General features: G+C 42.9%; 1 protein-coding gene across 1 annotated transcript in view; it reads right to left on the minus strand.

Moving 5' to 3' along the window:
• The window catches only part of stmn4 (stathmin-like 4), a 52,142-nt gene that overhangs the window by 26,780 nt on the left and 4,325 nt on the right, over positions 1-21,037 (minus strand). The gene's annotated exons all lie outside the window — the stretch shown is intronic.

The raw sequence follows: 21,037 nt of genomic DNA on the forward strand, positions 1-21,037 counted from the left end.
TAGCAATGTCCACAAATGTACAAGTAATCAGTATGAGCTCAAAGCTCAGCTTCAGACTACTCTCAGGTCAGACATTTTTTCTAATGTCGGCTCTGTGTGTCGTCATAAAGAGGTGATTTCCCTGATATAGACGTCCAAGGTTAGCGAGCTAAGACAGCCTGTTTGAGACAGTGGATGAACTTCACTAAAAAGCTCCTCCCTCTCGACTCTGCAGCACTGTGTGGGTGTTTCTGTCATCGTTTCAATAGGATTGGATGTAAAAACAGACAGTTATATTTTCTTATTGATAAACGCCTTTTATTCACAGCCACAAACCTTCCAATGACAATAATAATCCCGCCCACAGCAGCTGTAACAGATGAAGCGAGCGGCCACAGAGACTTCCTGTTAGAGTCACCTTCAAACACCACAGCAGCTGCTGATACACACATGAACGTTTCTGCTGTGGTTCATTAACAACACTCTTAACAGCTGGTTATCATTCGTGAAAAGCTCTAAGAGTAAATCACTGACTGACTAATTAGAGTAGCACAGTTTTCATTTCATTTCAGACATGCAGCGGCGCAGTAAGGGCATGCAACGGAGACTTCAGGAATATTAACAGTCCAGATTAAGTCAGTATTTATAGCTGGAATAACTCGACTTGGATTTCCAACTCAGGAAGTCAGAGCAGCGCCCAGTTAACAATCCAAGATGGTGGCTGTGAACGTAAACAGCATTCAGACTGTAAAACGACTGTGTTACAGCTGTTGTGTGTTTGTGACTTGCTAATAAGCCGAATCCAGAGCACTGAGCAGCAGACACATGATCGTGCTGCAGTGGTGCTTTTAAATGCAAACAAACAAGTATTGCAGTGTTTTGCTAAAGATACATGAACGCTAAAAAGCGAAAGGTTTTCGTGCTTTTCTGACTTTGCTGCTGGAACCGGAATCGATGCTGAGCCAAAACGATGCAGCCATGACCATAAAACAGAAGCGAGTGAAGCTGAAAGAAACTAAAATTCTCCATAAACCTGAGAGGCTGCAGGATCGGGCTCATAACACATCAGCACTCGCCTCTCTCGTCACGTTATCTGCAGTTTCATCCATTGTTCAGATAATAATCCTGCCCTCAGCAGTGTTAACAAGGCCCGTAATCCTCTAAAAGCCTTCTCTTTTGACTCTTGCTAAGTGACCTGTTATTTTTAGAGCAGTCACTGCCGGGGCATGCTGGTGTTTGCTTTAGGATAAGTAAATGTGCATCTCAGGCTGATCAACGAGGCTAATCAGTTAAGAAGAGAACGGAGAGACTGACAGCACTCCATGGAAACCGTACCTCGCTTTGTTCTCTGTTCCTCTACCAAGTGACAATTAAGTGGGGTGAGAGACCTTCAAACAGCAGGAGAGAGAGAAACACTAACAGAAAGAGAGCGATGAGTTATTTGACACACACACACACACACACACACACACACACACACACACACACACACACTCACACACACACACACACTCACACACACACACACACACACACTCACACACACACACACACTCACACACACACACTCACACACACACACACACACACACTCACACACACACACACCTGACCTGTCTCCTCATCTCCCCCCACCTGTTTGATAAGTGGCTTCTTCCTCCTGCTACTGTAGCAAAGACATATTTTAGGCCCACATCCACAGTTAGAAACAGGTCCAGGTGGTGACCCGCTGAGCAAACGAAGAGTCAGGTTCACGCTGCTCTGACCTTTGACCCCTGCAGGCACATAGGTTTTACATGCTCTCCAGAGAGGTACAGGGTCTTTCTTCTTGAAACTTCTTCTGTTGGGTGTTTGTGGGGTGGGGGGGCGACTACTACTGAGGCCCAGTTAACAAAAAGTAGCCTGGGTGTACGGCTGCTGTTAGCCTCTCGGCTGTGGGGCTGTGTGATTGCACATATAAATATCTGTTTTCAAATGTTGGCTTACAGGAAATGCTGCTAGTCTGCAATAAGGTGTAAACGGCTACTTTTGGATTTTTCTGCCCAACAACTAGAGTTGAGTCTGAGAAACAGCTCTACCGTCTCAGTCAAGAGTCTGTATTTTATTTTTAGATGTAATCATATTTCCACCAATTGAGTCGTGCCCCTCTAATTGTGTAAAAATTCTATGCACTATTTCTCCTGCCAAAATCAACTTGTACTTCTTTTTCTTGCATGGGCTCGAATTATTTCATCTCACTGTAACATGTGGTTTGAATCAATCAAGCTTCTATAGCTCGTGGCAACATGTGACACGCTGACCTGTAACGTAGCGGTACACGAACATGTGAGATGTTGTTTCCCAGTGTTGGTTCAAATCTCTTCCACTATGTTTTTGGCACCTGTGAGGGAAATATACATTTATATATATGTGCATAGAGTGCATTAAAGAGGACAAATAAGTAGACAAACAGGGTTCTTATTGTCACATGTAGCTGATCTTCCAGGAATAGAAAATCTTTCCTCCCTGAGGCACAAAGCTAGACATGACGCGCTGGCATCTTTTGAAAAGACTGTAATGATATTATGCGAGGACAGGAAAAAGCAATTTACAGGCGTCAGTGATAACAGGAAACCTTCTGAGGATCACAAGTCTCCTCAATTTGCAGAAACTGGGTTGGATTAGTTCAGCCTGCTCTCAGGGGCAAACAGGGAGAAGTGAACTCCACCTCTCTGATCTTGAGGCCTGTCGGCTGACCGCCACACTCCCATAAACTAAGGCCAGACCTCTGCCACGCCTTTGATCGCTCTACACCTCGCAGAGCTGCTTCCCATATATCACTGCTTTGAAGGAGCGCTCAGTGATTTTATGATTTACTGCATTCCTCATGTGTTTGAGCAGTGTTTTCTTAGCAGCAGTTGGTAACTCTTCAAGCGCTCCTCATACACAAAAAAAAGGTACACCATTGAAATAACACCTCTAAATAAGAGCCAAATGTAAGTGCTGTTATTTTTAGTGACATGTATCGCATGACTTGGTGGCACTGTCACTTGGTGTTCGCTCTCTCTGTGTAGAGTATCACTTCCTGTTCCTGCTCAAACACAGTGGTGTTTCTGAGTAGCTTATCTGCTTAGTAATTTAATTAAAAACTGTAAGATACATTCTTTTCTCATAGTATAATCTTCACGTGCTTTATCCGAAGCACACTCTCTGTGTACTCACTACCTAACTTATAGCCAAAGTATTCACTCACTGTGTCTCTACAGTTTTGGTAGCTTAGCTTAGCTCGTAGCACCATGGCTACTTCTCCTGTCCCTCCTGCACTTTCTTGCTCATTGTGTCAGATGTTTAGTTACTCCTCGGCCTCCTTTAGCAGTAATGATATCTGTAACAAATGTAGCATATTTGCAGCTCTGGAGGCCAGGATTACTGAATTGGAGACTCGGCTTCGCACCCTTCATTCACCCATAGCTAGCCAGGCCCCTGTAGCTGGTGCAGCCAAAGATAGCATAGGCCCCGCTAGCTGTTCCCCGGCAGATCCCAAGCAGCTGGGGAAAGAGGGCGGCTGGGTCACGGTGAGGAGGAAGCATAGTCCTAAACAGAAGCCCCAGGTACACCACCAACCCGTTCATGTGTCTAACCGTTTTCCCCCACTCGGCGACACACCCGCCGGGGGTCAAACTCTGGTAATTGGTGATTCTGTTCTCAGACATGTGAAGCTAGAGACACCGGCAACCATAGTCAATTGTCTTCCAGGGGCCAGAGCAGGCGACATTGAAGGAAATTTAAAACTGCTGGCTAAGGGTAAACGTAAATTCAGTAAAATCATAATTCACGTCGGCAGTAATGACACCCGGTTACGCCAATCGGAGGTCACTAAAATCAATATTGAATCGGTGTGCAACTTTGCCAAAACAATGTCGGACTCTGTAGTTTTCTCTGGTCCCCTCCCCAATCAGACCAGGAGTGACATGTTTAGCCGCATGTTCTCCTTAAATTGCTGGCTGTCTGAGTGGTGTCCCAGAAACGATGTGGGCTTCATAGATAATTGGCAGGAGGGCCTGCAGGGGGCACAGGGGAACATAAAGTATGCCTCCCTGACGCACATGAAAGACTGTGACAGTGCGGCTCTGTGCAGAAGGGCTGCTGCAAGCTGAAGCAGGTCAGATGAATAAGTGGAGGAGAGATGGATGGATGGGTACCCCGACCTAATGCCCCCCCCCCCGACTCAGACACGTGTCAGAGAGCAAGCCTGGTTAGCTGACGTTTAGATGGAGCCTCGTGTTTCAGTAAAGCTATTCAGCATCTCAGGGCCCGAGACATTCAATAACTGTTTCAGATTGCTGCTAAAGGAACAATTTCAAATGATTTAATTGCTCATTTACCTGATATAATCTCAGTTGTTCTGATAAGCCCATCCATCTGGCCCAAGGAGAAAAACACCAAAAAGTGTTTGGTCAGGTCTGGTTCCAATCACTCTCAGAGCTCACTGCAGCTGCTTCCCGAAACTCTGGCTTATCGTGTGCTGCTTTTGTTTTTAAAGGCTGATTATTTCCTTTTTACTCACTGCCTCCTTTCACCAGCAGCTTAAATGTTTCAAGATGGACAATCAATTAAGACGGGAGCAGCACAGGAGTGTGTGTCTGTGCATGTGTGTGTATACATAAAACACCACAGACAGTTTTATATGGATTTAGTTTAACAACAATAAGCACATGATTTAAAAAGACTGATACACATATAAGAAAGATGTAATATTAAAATGGACAGCAATGTCTGTCTGCTCTGGGTAGAGCTCTGGGTAGCTCCCCAACTGGGTCTAGACTGGGTCTAGAGAGTATTTTAAATTCAGGGAATTTAAAATAGAAAGTAGCTCGTCCACAGAAGGACTGGTAGCTCCCCTTACGATAAGGGTTCAGATCGCGCGAACAGGTGTGAAATGTGTGTGTTTAGTTAGTTTGTTTGTTTGCTTGTTTTAATCAATTTTAAATCATGCTTTTTATTTGTTTTTGTTTCTAATGTCTCTGTAAAGCACTTTGAATCACCTTGTTGTTGAATTGTGCTATACAAATAAATTTGCCTTGCCTTGCCTTGCCTTGAGGGAAGTCGATACTCTGGGTTTTTACATGGGGGTTACACATACTTCTTCAGTGAAGTTTATGAAAATCCCAGATATGTAAATGGAGTCAAGACAATATCCACAAAAACACCTTAAAACTATTTATTGTATGATTATCTCTTCTAAGAAAACAGGGCAGTTGCCCCCCTCATGCCCCCCTGTAGATCTGCCCCTGTGCTTTAGGCTGACCTTGTAAGAGAGTTACGTTAAATGCGCAGTGATGTTAAAATGTCCAACTTTACATAGTTAAAAAGCTTCAGTTTTGGTTTCTTTGTTTTTTTCCCCCCTTTTCATAAAAATCATCCACTTGGATAAAAGATGAAGAAGAGTAGCAATATGGTTCTTGCAGACCTCCCATCAGTCTGTGTTTCAGTGAAATTCTGCTGTGTTATTAATCTGTTACTTAGCACTAATGAGTGTTAATTTCACTGACCACTAGTGCTCATCATAGCTTTTGTCAAAGACTGTTTTCCCTGACAAAAACATGACTAAACTAAATAAAAAGTAATACATGACTATCGAAACTATGATGAAATGTACGGACACTTTCATCAATGATTGAAAATGGGAGGAAAATATTCTACAGGGAGATCCTATCCGGTCGTAAAGTGATGACGTGACGAATCCTACTTCCGGGTCTAAAGTAGTCTGCGTTTAATATGGCTTTTGTGTTGTTAACATGTTTAATGTTTTGTATTTTCTTCTATTTAATCTCAAAAAGCTCCTAAAACAGTCGGTGATCACTGTTGACCTCCCTCGGCTTTTATTACCACTAATCATTTATTTAAGCTCAGTTTTTAAAACCTTAGGATGTAACTACAGCCCAGCCCATGCAGCAGTATATGAATGACTAACCTCGTATTGTGGATGGATTATCTCAGTTGTTCTCCTGGCTGAAGTTTGGTCCTTTTACAGCATCCTGCCATGCGATTACATTTGTTCCTGACCACCGAGAACACTCACGTTAACTTTTATCGAGTGGAAAAAAGTTAGCTTGTTTATATTATGCTAACATAGCTGTGTCGCTAGCGGTCACGTAGCACATCATTATATACCAGCTAGCCCAACTTCAGTAACCCTACAAACGTCACTGCTGTTTAGTTTTCTGTTTAGTTTCTGTTTTCTGTTTAGTTTTAGTTTTTGAGAGCATCCTCACTGGATGCATCACCACCTGGTATGGCAACAGCACCGCCTACAACTGCAAAGCTCTCCAGCGAGTAGTGCGGTGCTCTGAACGGATAATTGGAGGTGAGCTTCCCTCCCTCCAAGACATCTACAGGAAGCGGTGCCTGAGGAAAGCGGGGAGGATCATCAAGGACTCCAGTCACCCCAGCCATAAACTGTTCAGACTGCTTCCATCAGGAAGGAGGTTCTGCAGCATCCGGTCCCGTACCAGCAGACTGAGAGACAGCTTCTTCCATCAGGCCATCAGACTGCTGAACACGTCATAGATAAAATATTTAGTATACACATCCAGAAATGCATACACTATTATATATTGTACATATATTTATTAGTTTCAGGTTGGCCATTCTTGTATTTTGCTCGTTTGTGTTGTTGTGTTTGCACATCTCTGTTGCTTGTGGGGCTCGCACACAAGAATTTCACTCGCATGTGCTGTGCCAGTGTGCCTGCACATGTGATGTGACAATAAAAAGTGATTTGATTTGATTTGATTTGTATTATAGTATTCCATATATTCCAATATGATAATGTTCATGTTTAAAAAAACCTTTTTATTTGATGCTGACTTCAGACTCGTACTGGTTTTGTTTGATATAAAATAAAGTGATATAGAAGGTTTCCAGAGGATGGAGGTCTAGGAACATTTTACTATACATGTACGTATGTAGCCTATCCTTTCCCTAACAGGAGCGCCAGTCTAACAAAACTTTCCACAAACATCGTCACATATACAGCGAATGTTAAGATCTATATGCTTTTCAAAAGGATTTATAATTTATGATTTTATTTATATTTATGATATATAAATATAATTCTTTTGATTTTTTCCCCCCCATCATCCCTGTCAATGTGATGTCACGTCTCCCTGTTTGTGTTGGTTTAACGTGTCATCTTCAAGTTACACAACTTAATGGACGCTAAAGTTGGTATCTGTGATGAAGTTTTCATCAAGTCACCATCTGAGATAATAGAATATAATTTGTCTTATTAAATAAAAAAAAACATCTTTTAATAAAATATCATCTCCCGACGATGTAACTGATTTTGTAAGCTCTCGTTTTCTCTCTACAAGAATATTTCACACTGTTAGCTGAAGTTAGTTGATTTAATAGTTCAGTTTATTTCTATCACTGGTCTGTCATGGCTAATGCTAGCATGCTAACCAATTAAAATAAAGATGGATTTGTGAAAAAAGAGGTTAACAGGAGTCAGTGAGGTTTCTACATTATTATTCAAGTATTTTCCAGTATGTGATCCAGTCAGGTCATGATTCAGCTCATTCTCAAGTAGTGCCAAAGCCACAAGCATCACAAACAGTACAATACAACTTTATTTATACAGCACATTTAAAAACCAACGTTATACCAAAGTGCTTCGCAATAAAACAGCAGGTTAAAACATGAATAATATAAGACCATTAACAAAGTACTGAATATGCTAACAGGTCAATGGCACTAATTACACAAGAATGAAAGTATCAAATCAGACTTGCTAAGAACACACAGGTTTTAAGTAGAAGGAGATATACAGAAAGAGAAAATTAGAATTGAGTATAAAATACAGGTGTTAACTAACCGGGAAAGAAAGATTAAATAAGTGAGTTTTTAATCGTGATTTAAGTGATTGGATGGAGTCAGACGCGCGAATAGCAATGGGAAGGTTGTTCCACAGGTTAGGTGCAACCAGTGCAAACGCACTGGTCACCTCTGGTCTTAAGCCGAGATCTAGGCTGTACCAAGAGTAATTGGTCAGATGATCTGAGGGCTCTCCCAGGGGTGTATGGTCTAAGAAGTTCGGCGAGATAGCTAGGTGCTGTATTATTTATAATTTTGAAGGTAAGCAGCAGTATTTTAAATTAGATGCTGTATTTGATGGGAAGCCAGTGCAAATCAGCAAGGACAGGGTTGATAGAGGTAAACCTTCAGGTACCAGTCAAAAGGCGTGCCCCGGCATTTTGGACAAGCTGTAATCTATGGAGAAGAGCAGCGTGGAGACCAAAGTAAAGGGAATTACAGTAATGTAATCTGGAGGTCACAAAGGCATGAATAAGCTTTTCAAGATCCTTATGTGGTACGTAATGCTTAGCCTTCAAAATAAGACGAAGTTGGTAAAAGCTATATTTGACTACAGAGGACACAAACAGGCACAAAGCTGACTTCTTAGCATTAAATGATGCAACATTTGTAAAAGCACAGTCAGACAACAGATCAGCACAACACGCTTTTTCATTAAGACCTCAGAAGTTTAACTCACAGGCAGATTTTTCCAGGTGATTAATCGATGTGGACTCATCACAACTGCTTGAGTGGGTCTGTGTGTGTCTAATATAACCACAGGTAGTGTGTCAAGACATAGATGCCAACCTTGTGTATCTGTGATGCCAGCAGTATCTGAATGACCTCACTGCCACATTTACACTGTTATTATGATTATTATGATAGCGTCCCTGTATTTCACTTCAGAGCTCATCAGGACAGGTACTGATCTAGAAAGTGTTGCAACCCAATGAGCAGGGCTGTTGTGATTGTAGCATATCCACTTTAACCTCTTAGTGATGTGTATGTAACAGTACCGTGTTAGGCAAAACAAACACATTTCATTCAGGTTTTATTTCGCAAGACTGAATCACATCTGGCACAAAGCTCCTTTTGTTAGACGCTGAAAAAAACAGACTATTGGAGATTCGAGTTTTTCACCTGACACCCACCGTAACTATCAAGTGACCACTGCCCCCCCAGACATTAATACAGCAGCTTTTCAAACTGTCACTGTGGCAGCTCGAAGGAATGATTATACTGCACTACAGGGAGTGTGCTCCAGCACTGGGTTTTTATTGGGCAGAGGCTTAGGAGGGCAGAGTGTGAAATGTGTGTATGAGTATTTGAAGTCTGTTACGGTGTCTGTCGGGTCTATTACTCAGGGAAGCTGTGCTTTGTGAGGTTACTGTTGGTGTGTGTGTGTGTTAAATTAACTTCTGTCTACTTCCATTTAGTCTCGGGGCCTAAATGTAATGGACAGCTTACAGTGTTACTGCCAACCTCCACACTCAGCGTCCTCCGACTACTGATCTGAGCTCAGCAGGACTCTGCTTTTCAGCACAGCATGGACCCTGCTGAGGCTGAATCCTGACCATCCATGCACCCATCAATCCATCCATCTACCCATGCACCCATCAAGTCAAGTCAAGTCAACTTTATTTGTCAATTCTGCCACATGTACAGGACATACAGAGAATAGAAATTTCGTTACTCTCAAACCCTAGTGATTAAAAAAATGCAAATAAAATAATTAAAAAGTAAAAATTTAAATAAATACAATACAATTTTACGTATAACAAAAAAAAAAAGCTATGCAATATACAATATACAATATTCAACCCATCCATCCATCGGTCCATGCATCCATCCATCCATGCATCCATCAACCCATGCACCCATCCACGCATCCATGCATGCATGCATGCATCCATCCACCGGAAGCTAATTTCTGCTGCTTGTATCTTAACTAGTGTCTCATTCTCTTGGTCACTACCCCCAGCTCATGGCCATGATGAGGGGTAGGAATAAGGATCAACCTGTAAACTGATTGCGTTGCATTCACATTTATGTAGATCTTTTAACCAGAATATACGTGCAGAGTGACCACATCACTGCAGACGTTGCAACAATCTCCCACTCTGTTCTACTCCTAACTGAGAATTTTCATCACTGTATTATTATTTGCACTTCAGTATAATATTAAGTCCACCAAAGGGATTGATTGACTGATTAACTGAAGCCATTCTGCTGCAACGGCTGGTCATGAGGTGTTAATTCCTTTTCCATGGGTGACTCTTCAGATCTCAAATTTCCTTAACCTCTTCCTGGTAATTTGTGATATATCTTTAGTTAAGAGTAGGAATCTTCTTATATGCATTTTGCCTACTTCGATTACCAAAGTGTAAAAACTTTAAAGAGAGAGAGGAAAATGAAAGAAACGTAATAGGAAAAGTTATTGGAAAGGTAACATCATGCAGTTTTTTATAGTCTTCCTATTTATCTAACATAAAGCCAACAATAACCCTAAACAGGACCTCCTGTGACCTGGTGGATGTTAAGTGGTTAATTATGTTTAAGTCTATTTGTGGTATCCCTGATTTGGCTGATACGGCTCTTATCTCTGTCTGAGCTGTTTTGGTATCACCTGAAACAACAGTCGTCGACAGCTGTGCTCCTCCACGGCTTCCTGGCTGTGATCATGATGTGACTCGGTGGAACTCACGTAGATAAATATTGAGCTGGAATCCACACGTCTGTGAGCAAACCCACAAAGACAACACAACGACGGGCCATCTGACAGCGGCAGCAGCAGCGACGGGTGTTTAACACGAGCCTTTTGTAATGAGCCCCTGCAGTGTCATAACGTCCCACTCTGGAGACCACGTATGATCAGAGACGCTGCACAGGAGTAGCACTGCCCACCGCTGTAACATCATCAGACTTTTTATGAAGACATAATGTAGACATAACACATACAGTGACAAAAACAAAGCTGGGTGAGGTGACTGGGTTGGCGTCTGCATGTACATGCAGCTTAAACACATCAGCTTCTGACACAAGCGGGTTATGATCCTGAGTTCAGTTCAGTTTTATTTATATAGCATCAAGTCACAACAGCAGGCACCTCGAGACAGTAAGAACACAGTCAGAGTGCAGCAGGTGACCAAGAAGTGAAAAAGATCCACATAATATCTTAAAGCTCTTTAGTGCCTTCAGCTCACTGGGGTAGCTTTTTATCCTCTGGCTTCACATTTATCCTAGTTGGGAACTGTGAGGACTGATTCTGTTTTCAGTAGCTTTTGAAGAAGAAGTTGAGGGTCTAATCGCCAGTGTTTATAATGCCACCTGATTCCAGTAAAACTAGTGAAATAGACACTGGGCTATGATCTGATATAAGGATATTATGATATTTACTACTCTGGACTCCATGTAACAGTTTACTATCTAATAGAAAGTAGTCTATACGGGGGCACGTATTATGAACCCCAGAGTGAAAGGAATATTCCCTTCCGGTTGCATTCAAGGTTCTCCAAACATCCACAAGACCGAAATGATCAATAAACGATTTCAGAAACCTAGAAGCATTTGATGGCGCAATTCTCTGAGCTGACGACCTGTCCAGATAGGTATCTAAGACGAAATTAAAGTCTCCCCCAAGTATCAAGTTTGTAGTTGAAATATCCGGGATCAAGCTAAACCTTTTTCTAAAGAACTCCGGGTCATCCCTATTCGGGCCATAGACATTCAGCAATGTGATTGCTATAGACTGAATTTCTCCTACCACCATGATATATCTCCCCTCTTTATCTGCCACAGTAGATTTATGTATGAATGGCACATTTTTATGAATACTTATTGCTGTACCCCTTGCCTTTGCGGAAAACCTTGAGTGATAAACCTGCCCTATCCACTTAGCTGTAGTCCTGCAATGTGCATCATTTTTAAGATGTGTCTCCTGTAAGAAAATTACATCTGATCTCAATGATTTTAGGTATGCCAACACTTTACCACGCTTTATCGGTTGTTATGGCTTTGTCATTCTCAGCTTTCAAGCTGGCTATCTCCCCTCTTAATACTGCTGTGACTTCTGAGATCTTATTTTCAATTTTGTCACAAATTTCAGCCTTAACACTGGCCAGTTCGGAGCGGAGTGCCGCACTAGCCCCCAACACTGTATTGTCTGTGCTCGTGACGCTTCCGCTGGCGTCTTTACTGTGGCCGGAGGCTTCCCTCGGGCCTTCCCCGTCCAGCGTGTCCAACTTTGGCTAAACCTTTTTGGGCATTTTCAGCTGGCCTGCAGACACCCAGCCACTTCATCAGATAGTAGTTTAAGTTACCTTCAGTTACAGCGTATAATTACGGTCTATTTGGAGTTTTAAGATCAAAATTAAGCGGAGCTACTGCTGCGTCTACCTCACTCACTCATCGCCAAACCGGAAGTCCACGTTAGAACCCGCTCAACCTGAACAGCCCCTCTGATGTACTCATTCCTAATCCTGTCCATCCTGGTAATTCCCACATCTTTAACTCTGCCACCTTGATTTTTTGCTTTTATAGAGGCATGCGGACATCTCAGCCTCCCGTCTGTTTGTCAGTGCCGCCGACTACAGACCATTTTAGCAGGTCTCATTGCCATCGTCACTCGTTCTGCTCTCTTTCGGTGACATGTGTCCCTCCCTGTCCTTCACATGTTCTGTCTCACTCGAGCAAACAGTCACATCGAAGACAAATTAATCTTGTTTCACTAAAATCTGACGGATACGTAAGAGATGCAGAGATTCTTGTGAGGGGACAGACATATGGAAGTTTGAGAAGCAAAATAACACGAAAACCGAAACACTTTTAGCCACATGCATCAAAATGACATCACACAAGCCTACGGCGTTCTTACGTGCTAAGTGACAGATAAGAGAACAGCCATGAAAGTTTACACTCTTCTTCAGATATGTAAATTGTGACTATTCAATAAGTAACAACTAAAAGAAACTCGGGTGAGTTGAAGCGAGCAGCCATATACATCCCTAAATGGTCCGAGGCTGACTGTTATTCCAGCTCCAGCCCAAGTATCCAGAAAAAAGTGGAATGCCGTTCACTAAGCTGCTGCCAATTTAAAACCACTTTTAGTATCAACACTGGTGGCAGAAGTTAATATGCTATGGTGTAGGTTAAATTAATAATAATAATAATGGATGTCATTTATATAGCGCATTTCGGGGCCCTCAAAGCGCTGTACAATTCCACTATTCATTCACTCTCACATTCATACACTGGTGTCAATTCCTCTGTAAACAACCCTCCTGAACACAGTGACAAATTAATAGCAGGCCGTTAGCGACCTGGTGCTAGGCCGCGTGTCCAGTGTGCCGGGCCCGTTGGACAACAGTAACAGTGTTAATGCTAATGTAACTGATACCACACTCAGTGTACACGTCCCTGCTGCACAGACTGGGTTTAGTTATTTGATGACTTTTAATGGGAAATAATTTACAACAAGATGCTTTTAGAAAGCTTCGCACACTTGGACATATAGCATCATGTCCCATCTCCCACACATTCATGCTTTCGTACACCTACAGCCACACCGAAAGACCCCACAACCTCGGCAGACATGCATCAGCTGCCCCCCGTGAAAGGGAGATTCCCAAAGTGCAGCTCTAAATTAAAACAGAAGAAATAAAGCAATGGCAAAGGAATGCTTCGCCATAACAGCGGGTGCTGACTCACTGTGGATGTTTCCCACAATCCAGTGAAGCATGAAGATAACAGAGGTGCTTTAAAATGACTGACAAACTAGAGCATGAAGGCACGGAGGTGAAACAGCCAAAACGCATTATGGATTGTCAAAAGATTTACAGTGTTTTCAAACTGTTAGCTATAGGTTTTTAGACTTTCATTTTAACCCCATCGGAGAAATGTATCTGTAGTGCCTGGTATTTAATGCTTCGGAGGCAGTGATGTCATGGCGTGGCATGAGAACAGTCTTAACTCAAACCTCTCTGTCTGCCAGGTCTCAGAGATAAGCTGAACACAGATCAGTGAGCCCTGCCTTCCCACACCCACGGCCAAAGTTCTTGATGCTCATTAAAGGAAGAAGCTGCTATTTTTTCAGCTGAGGCCTTACAGACCAGTCACATCAATGTTTTGGGCTTTCTGTGAAACCTGCTTCTAGTATTAAACATGATGCCAGTGTGCAAAGAGATTGCTAGCATCCTAGTAAATACTATTATTAACTGTTAAACAATTATACCATGCCCAACTATCCTGGTTAACTAAAGTCTATCTGAATGTCTTAGGATGGATTTCCTGTTATATTGGATAAAGTTCAATTCATGGATCTTCTTTGTTGTTGTTGTATGGCCACCAGGCAACGATACTTTTAGCTGCAAAAACAAGATCCTGTAGAGGTTTATACCAAAAACAGCCCTTTCCCCCTAACTGCAGTACACTCTCCTAATGAGTTTATGGTCTCAGTCAAAAAATTCAGTTTTGTGATTTGTGGTCATTCTAAGAGTCAGAGAGTACGGTTATCAGGGTGTGGTCATTGGCTAACAGTTTCACTGGGAATTAAAACCCAGGCAACAGGATGCTGCTGCAGTTTAAAGGCCACTGGTAAAATTAAAAGCAACAGTTTTGTGAATGTTAGGCTTTAAAATTGGGAAAAGTTCCTGAAAAAAAGTTTATACCAGAGGATTCAATGTAACTGAATCAAACAGGTGAAGTTCAGTCCAAGCCACGACAGCTGAAGGAAAGGCCAAGAAGAATAAAAGCCTCAGAGTTTAGCTTCACGTTCCACCTCACACTATTTCAGGCGTCGAGTGCACGACACGCCACAGAACAGAAAATTAAATCTTATAAAAGACCAAAACACTGATCAAGAGACACGGTGACAGCAAGAACTTCAAACTCCTCTGCTGTTCGGTCTGCCAGTGACTTCAAGTACTAAGTCAGATCCATCCACAAGCTTCACAGAGATCGTTTCAAATTCTTGTGAAGGTTAAATACGTACGTATGGACTAACACGTCTGTAAACCAAGCTAGCCGTTTGATCGGTTCCCTTTACAGCCACATGGAGGTTTAAAAGCAGACTGTGCCTTCAAACTGTACGAGTGGATAAATATCTGCCCCAACCCCTCAGACAGTATTTCTTTCTATGGTATGAACAACCTTTTTCTTCCAGTGCTACTGTGCAGTTCCACCTTTGCTTTTCTCAATAATTAAAAGTGGTCAGCTTTGAAACACTGCTCCTTCTGAATTCAATGCTAAAAACATTCATTCAGCAGACTCTGTTTTTCCTTTCCATGAAATATCTGCTCTACGTTTCTCTCCATCCCGTTGGCCGCTGCCTTTTCTATGCTGTCAGAGCTGTGGGCGTCAAGGACGGCGGACGTATGAATGTCTGGCTTTGTATGCCGACATGCGTGGGCTGGGATCACCTCTGGGCTTGCCGTTTAGGTGGAGAAGGAAAAAACACTGAGCTTGTCTTAGTATAGTGTATAAAAACCTATTTTTAGCACCAAATTCCAGACAACCTTTTATTGTTTTCAAACTGAAATGGGCTCTGTGTGCTCATCTGTATGGGCTGCGAATAAAGCGAGAAGTTGTTGCAACTGCGAGGTACACGCTGCAGCTGTCTGGCTAAAAGCTCTGCTTCAAGGTAAATTTTGCAGGAGTGGAGGTGTGGGGTGCTGGAAAAAGGTCTGCGAGGGCTAATAACCAATTTGCTCCCAACTGTCAGCGTAATATATTCACGTGGTTGTATCTGCTGCAGCCAAACAGGCCTCCTTTAAGTAAGGGGCACTCCCACGCGCCTCGCCAGATAAAACACGTCAGCGGGGACAAAGAGCACCTTTTAGAAAACAAAAACTCCAAGTAGTGGAAATCTAGAGTGAAACAGAGGCAGTGTGCTGTTTGCTTTGGATGGAGTTTCACTGTTAAACTCCGCGTCTGCCGCTGGAGGCGACGGGTGGTGTAGGTGGAGGTGCACAAACACAAGCAGGCGAACACAGAAAGAGCTAAACGTGTGTTTTTCTCCTCTCTCTGCCACAAAAGAGCGCTTTCTTCACTTAAGCCTTTAGCTTTTTTTAAGCTCTCATTAAAGGTCCAGCTGCTGCTGCCAGTCCGCCGTTCTCGAGGCAATCGCTGAGCGGTCGGGTTGGACCGAGTGCAGTCAAGCACACGTTTGGCCCCATAAGACCCCAAACTCTCACAGCTGGACTTTCCCTTGTACGGGCTTGAGTGTGGGCTGCTTCGGTGTCTAGTTTGGGTTAATGTGTGACGCCTCTGTAAGGCGATCGTCTCTGTGGAGGTGCGAGGCATGAATCTTGAATATTGCATGACATTATCTTGTTTACCTTCTCCTTTTTTATTTTCTTTGACTTGTCTTTTTTCAGCTACCGTAGCCATAATAACCATCAATACCCTGACGTATTCTTTTAATTACACCATGCGGATCACCGTTGTTGCTTCTGGAAACAAAACACATGACCTCCGTGGGGTTTTTTTCTTTTTTCCTGGGAAAGACCTACCTGACTCTGATTTAGGATGTAAATATTTTTAGGAGTTGGATATAGCGGAGGACTGCAGATGGTCTGAGAATGGAATAATAGCAGGAACGCTCACGTCTCTTCTGACCTTCTGATTTGGTCCCACAGGGGTCACTTCTGCTTCTCCTCCAGTTTAGGAGGAAGCACTTTTTCTTAACATGTTAAGACAAGAGGTCCTATAGTGTTTTTCTAATTCAAAGGTCCAAGCTTTCATTGCCAGTACAAAGCACAGTCTGTGGAGCACCGTGTAAATGTCAGAACAAGCTGTTATTGTACCAGAATCGAGCAGTTGGGAGCTGAGGCGAATGCTTTCCCCGGAGGAGCAGCCTCAGAGAGAAAGTTCAAATCGGGCTGCACCCAAACGGACGAGCAGATAATAAAGACTACGTAGTTTCCAACAGGAGTGAGGCTTAGGTGGTTTTCCCACGGGAGGGATGTTGCGCACCGCGGCAGGGATGCGTGCGATTCCTGCAAACACATGGTAGCCATTAGGCAGCAAGTGAGGCGCACATAAATCGAGGAATTGTTTTTATTTACAGCTGCGCTCGAGTACGTTGACCCTGTGCGGGTGATTAACGCTGGACTCGGTTCAGGTGTAGGATCAAGGTTAGCTTTTGGCGGATGGACACTGAATTGATGGACTCTTCCTCTCTCGCTTCCTGTCTGTCTGCCCTTTCCTCCCCGCCTGGCCTCCCCTGCTCACACTGTGGGAAAGGCACGTTTTACAGCGCAGCCACCGAGCACAACAAAATGAAACAGCACTTGTTAAGATATTTTACTGAACATAAAAGTGGTGTCGGTGGAGTTTAGCTAGGCGGCGGTTTTTGGCTTCACTAGATTATGGGGATCTTTGCAGAATGCAGAGGGACATGCATGTGTTTATATGTGGGACTGAGCGTGAATACGTGTGGATGCACAGTAGCGTCTGTGGTGCGTAAACCCCTGCGGTTCCTAAATCATTCTACCTCACATCCCCATAAACATCCTGCTGCAACTCCCTCGACGATTTGATTATGAGCGTGACCTCTTCAAACAAAGCCCACACAGGAGGCCGGCTTCATCTTGTAGGGCACACTTAAAGAGCCCCCCGTCGTTCGCGTGCTGCGCCATCATTGGTCGCTTAGGTAGCGTACAAAGGATCGTAAAGTAAAACTCCCGTAGACGCGTAAAAGTCGAGAACACAAAAGTTCCTTTGTAGAATATGCCTGATTATTGCTTCTGTAGCGCTATGTGGCACTTTGGAGCAAAGTGATAGCTTAAACCCTGCCTCAGTCTTCCATCTCCTGCTTTCTTTTAAGCTGGGACAATAAGAGAGTGCGACGCACTGCCATCGAGGGAGTAAATAAATAAAACCAATGAACACAGAGTTCAGCTAACTGAACTTCTCTGACTGAGCCAATGGGAAGCATCCTCACCCTCGTGAAGGATAATACTATCCCATCTTCACAAGGCCTGTGTTAATGCAGACTTCTTAGACTAACATCCGTGATGATAACGGCCGGGGTAATGACTATAATGACAGAGAAATTGTTTCCCCCTGCGCCCCACCCGGCATCACTGGAACACCAGCTAAAAACACAGCAGAATAGATATCACAGCCAGCTCGGGCTGTTTATTTCCACACAGACATCACGTTTAAAAAAAACAAACGGAGGCGTGCCCGTGTTTCTGTACAAGCGATCAGGTTTTACATGTTTTTAAAGTCCAAACATGAATCTGCACTGCAGTAGAGTCCGTTATAAAGCTGCTGTAGTCAGTATTTGTATGTTAAGAAAACTGCGTGTAATGTGGAAGGCGTGGGCTGCAGTGACAAACTCACAGTAAACTCATACATATGCAATAATACTAAGTGCAATAATCCTTTCTGTCATCGTTGTATTTTTACTCAGTTGTATATAGTATTTGTATTTGTATTCTATTTTTATCTTATTGTATATTTATTTTATTTTATTCTACTGTATATAGTATTTTATTTTATTCTATTCTGTACAGCTGTGTAGTGTATTTATTCTTATTGTATTCTAATTTTTGCCTCATAACTTTTGCACTGTCCACTTCCTGCTGTGACAAAACAAATTTCCCACGTGTGGGACTAATAAAGGTTATCTTATCTTATCTTATCTTATCTTATCTTATCTTATCTTATCTTATCTTATCTTATCTTATCTTAAGCTGTCTCTGGAGATTAAACAGACTTATCAACAGTTTTTGGTATTCAGTGTTGTTGTTCTGGGCTGCAGCTTTGTTCACTCTCATCGGACTTTTCTCAGCCATCATTAAATAAAGTTGTGCTCATCAAATGCTATCTCAGTGCAGACCTTTATCCAGCCGGTCTGCTTATCTTCTATCTGAAGCAAGTAAGGAAATATACATCTGCTGCATCTGTTAGAAGATGACAGTGGTGGCTCGAGGTGCTTCATATTATAAGGTAAAGATGCAACCACATTAGAGAGAAACTGCCCCAATAATCAGACAAAAACTTGCATGTCATTACTTATAAGGAGAGTAAAAATTGGCAGCCTGAGCCTAAGGCAGACCTTCCCAAAGTGTGTGTGTGGGGGGGGGGGCGCAGAGCTATTGTGGTTATTTATTGCAGTTCACTTGTATTTACTTAATTGTTTACTAAATGTTTGAGGTGTGAAATAAACCGCAACGGAGCAAAATATGGGCGTGTGTGGTTGGAGGGTGTGTTTGTGGGGGGCGCGAACATTTTTCTTGTAAAACAAGGGGGGCCAGCAAAAAAAGTTTGGGAACCACTGGCCTAAGGGAAGGTTGAGGGTCACCCAATTCAGACTTAACTATGAGCTTTATCAGGAAAGTATCTCCCAAATCCAAACTGAATTCTTACTCTTTACTGGGAATGGATGTTGTAATACCATTCCCAACTTGTTCAGCCAAACTACTTACTTTGACTGCACCCTGCTGTCCCTGGAGGTCGCCACAAATCTAATGCCGCCACAGCGGATGAATCTGCCTGTTTGATCTGGCACTTCTACACTGGATGCCCTTCCTGAGAAAACCCTCCCATTTTTTTCCGGGCTTGGGACTGGCACAACGAGGGCACTAGCTTTGGCCTCCTAAGGCTGTGTTTGTGTCTCCTCCTCAACTCAAGCCAATTAAATCTTAATGATGAAAAAGACTAAAACTACGGAGCCCCGCAAGGGACATGGGAGAAAAAAATTACGATGAACTTTTGCGAGATCTCGCAAAAGTCCGTCTTAATGTTTTTTCCTCCCATGTCCCTTGCGGGGCTCCGTATAAAACTAACGCTGACACTACGAAAAACTAAAATTAAACATTTTCAAACAGCTAAACTGAAACGAGCAAACTCACGAGAAATGATTAAAGATTAAACTACAACTCTGGGAGCAGCTGACCGTACGAGTAAATCAACTTGTGTAGAAAAGAAACATTAATTTGGAGCAGTCTGAAACCTTAGCAGTGCTTTGTATAACAATCTACCCCATAAACATCCAACATGGCTGAAAATAAGGAAAAAAGCTTTGATGGAGCAGAGTTGACATGATCGCGCTGTGTCCGGGTACTTGAGTTTCAGGCAATAGTACAAAGACATGCTCTTAGTGGGGTTAGCTGCTGATTCAATGGAGTGGCGCCCACACCCTCCCTGGGATAAGCCCCGCCCCCCTGAGTTGGATGGATGGGTTCCATTAAATGCTCGATTAGCCATCATAGCGAAACATCAGGTGGATGACAGCGATTGATTGCACGTCTTTTGAAAATCAGAACTTTTTGGGGGGGAAACAATGTTTGACTGAGATTTTTATTTCAAGCAGAATCCTTTCATGTATCTTTAAAATACCTTGAACGGGTTTTGTGTTGAGTCTTTTCTTTGAAAAGTAGCAAATGGCCAATAACTCCTGATTTTTGTGAATACTGGTAAGAGGGTTGGCAGGGTGTGCTTTATTTTATTGCTGTGTTAGCAGAAACTCAGCAGGATTAAAGAAATGAAACAACATTCATCATCCTTACGATGCTTTCATTCTTTGATCACGATCCTGAAATCCTGGGAGGATGTGAGCCATCGTTAACATGACAGCACTGAAATTTCAACATTATCGAACTTTTGTTGCAGTAAGTGAGGGACGGCCACAACAAGCAGGAATGGATATTCACATGAACTTTATTTGGACTGTGAACACACCGCTGCCTGTTTTCCTCTAAATTGAGCTTTTGACATTGTGGCTCTGGGTGACAGCGTTCCTAATGATGGAAGCCGGGAGCTCCCGCTCGATCCAAACAGGCTCATGTTCGTTTCTATCCTTCGTGTCTCTGCTCGAGGTGAACTTCAGAGATTGGAGACTTTTTGTTGGAGGTTAGATAAGTTTCAGAAACAGTGGCTCCTGCTGTTTGTGTAAAGTCTGGACAACATGAAGAACACTTTGTGTGTGAGTTTGCTTAGTACTACTGTATGTTTGCTGTACACACAAAGCAGTGTGACATATTAATCCAGTCTGTATTGTGAGTACAAACGGCCTGGGGGGGTATAAACCCTTCAAAGAAACAACCTCAGTCAGTGAGTCCAGAGTTTCATAGAAATGCACTCCAGAGCCGCCTCCCCCGAGGCTCCTTTTGGTGCAGCAGAGCATACCACACTAGAAGAGGCATTTAAAGGTTCCTCCAAAGTGCGAAATAACAACTGGGGGTCTCCCATAATAGTTAAGGCAAACAAAATC

This window comes from Rhamphochromis sp. 'chilingali' (assembly GCF_963969265.1).
Source record: "Rhamphochromis sp. 'chilingali' genome assembly, chromosome: 5".
Taxonomy (NCBI): Eukaryota; Metazoa; Chordata; class Actinopteri; order Cichliformes; family Cichlidae; genus Rhamphochromis; species Rhamphochromis sp. 'chilingali'.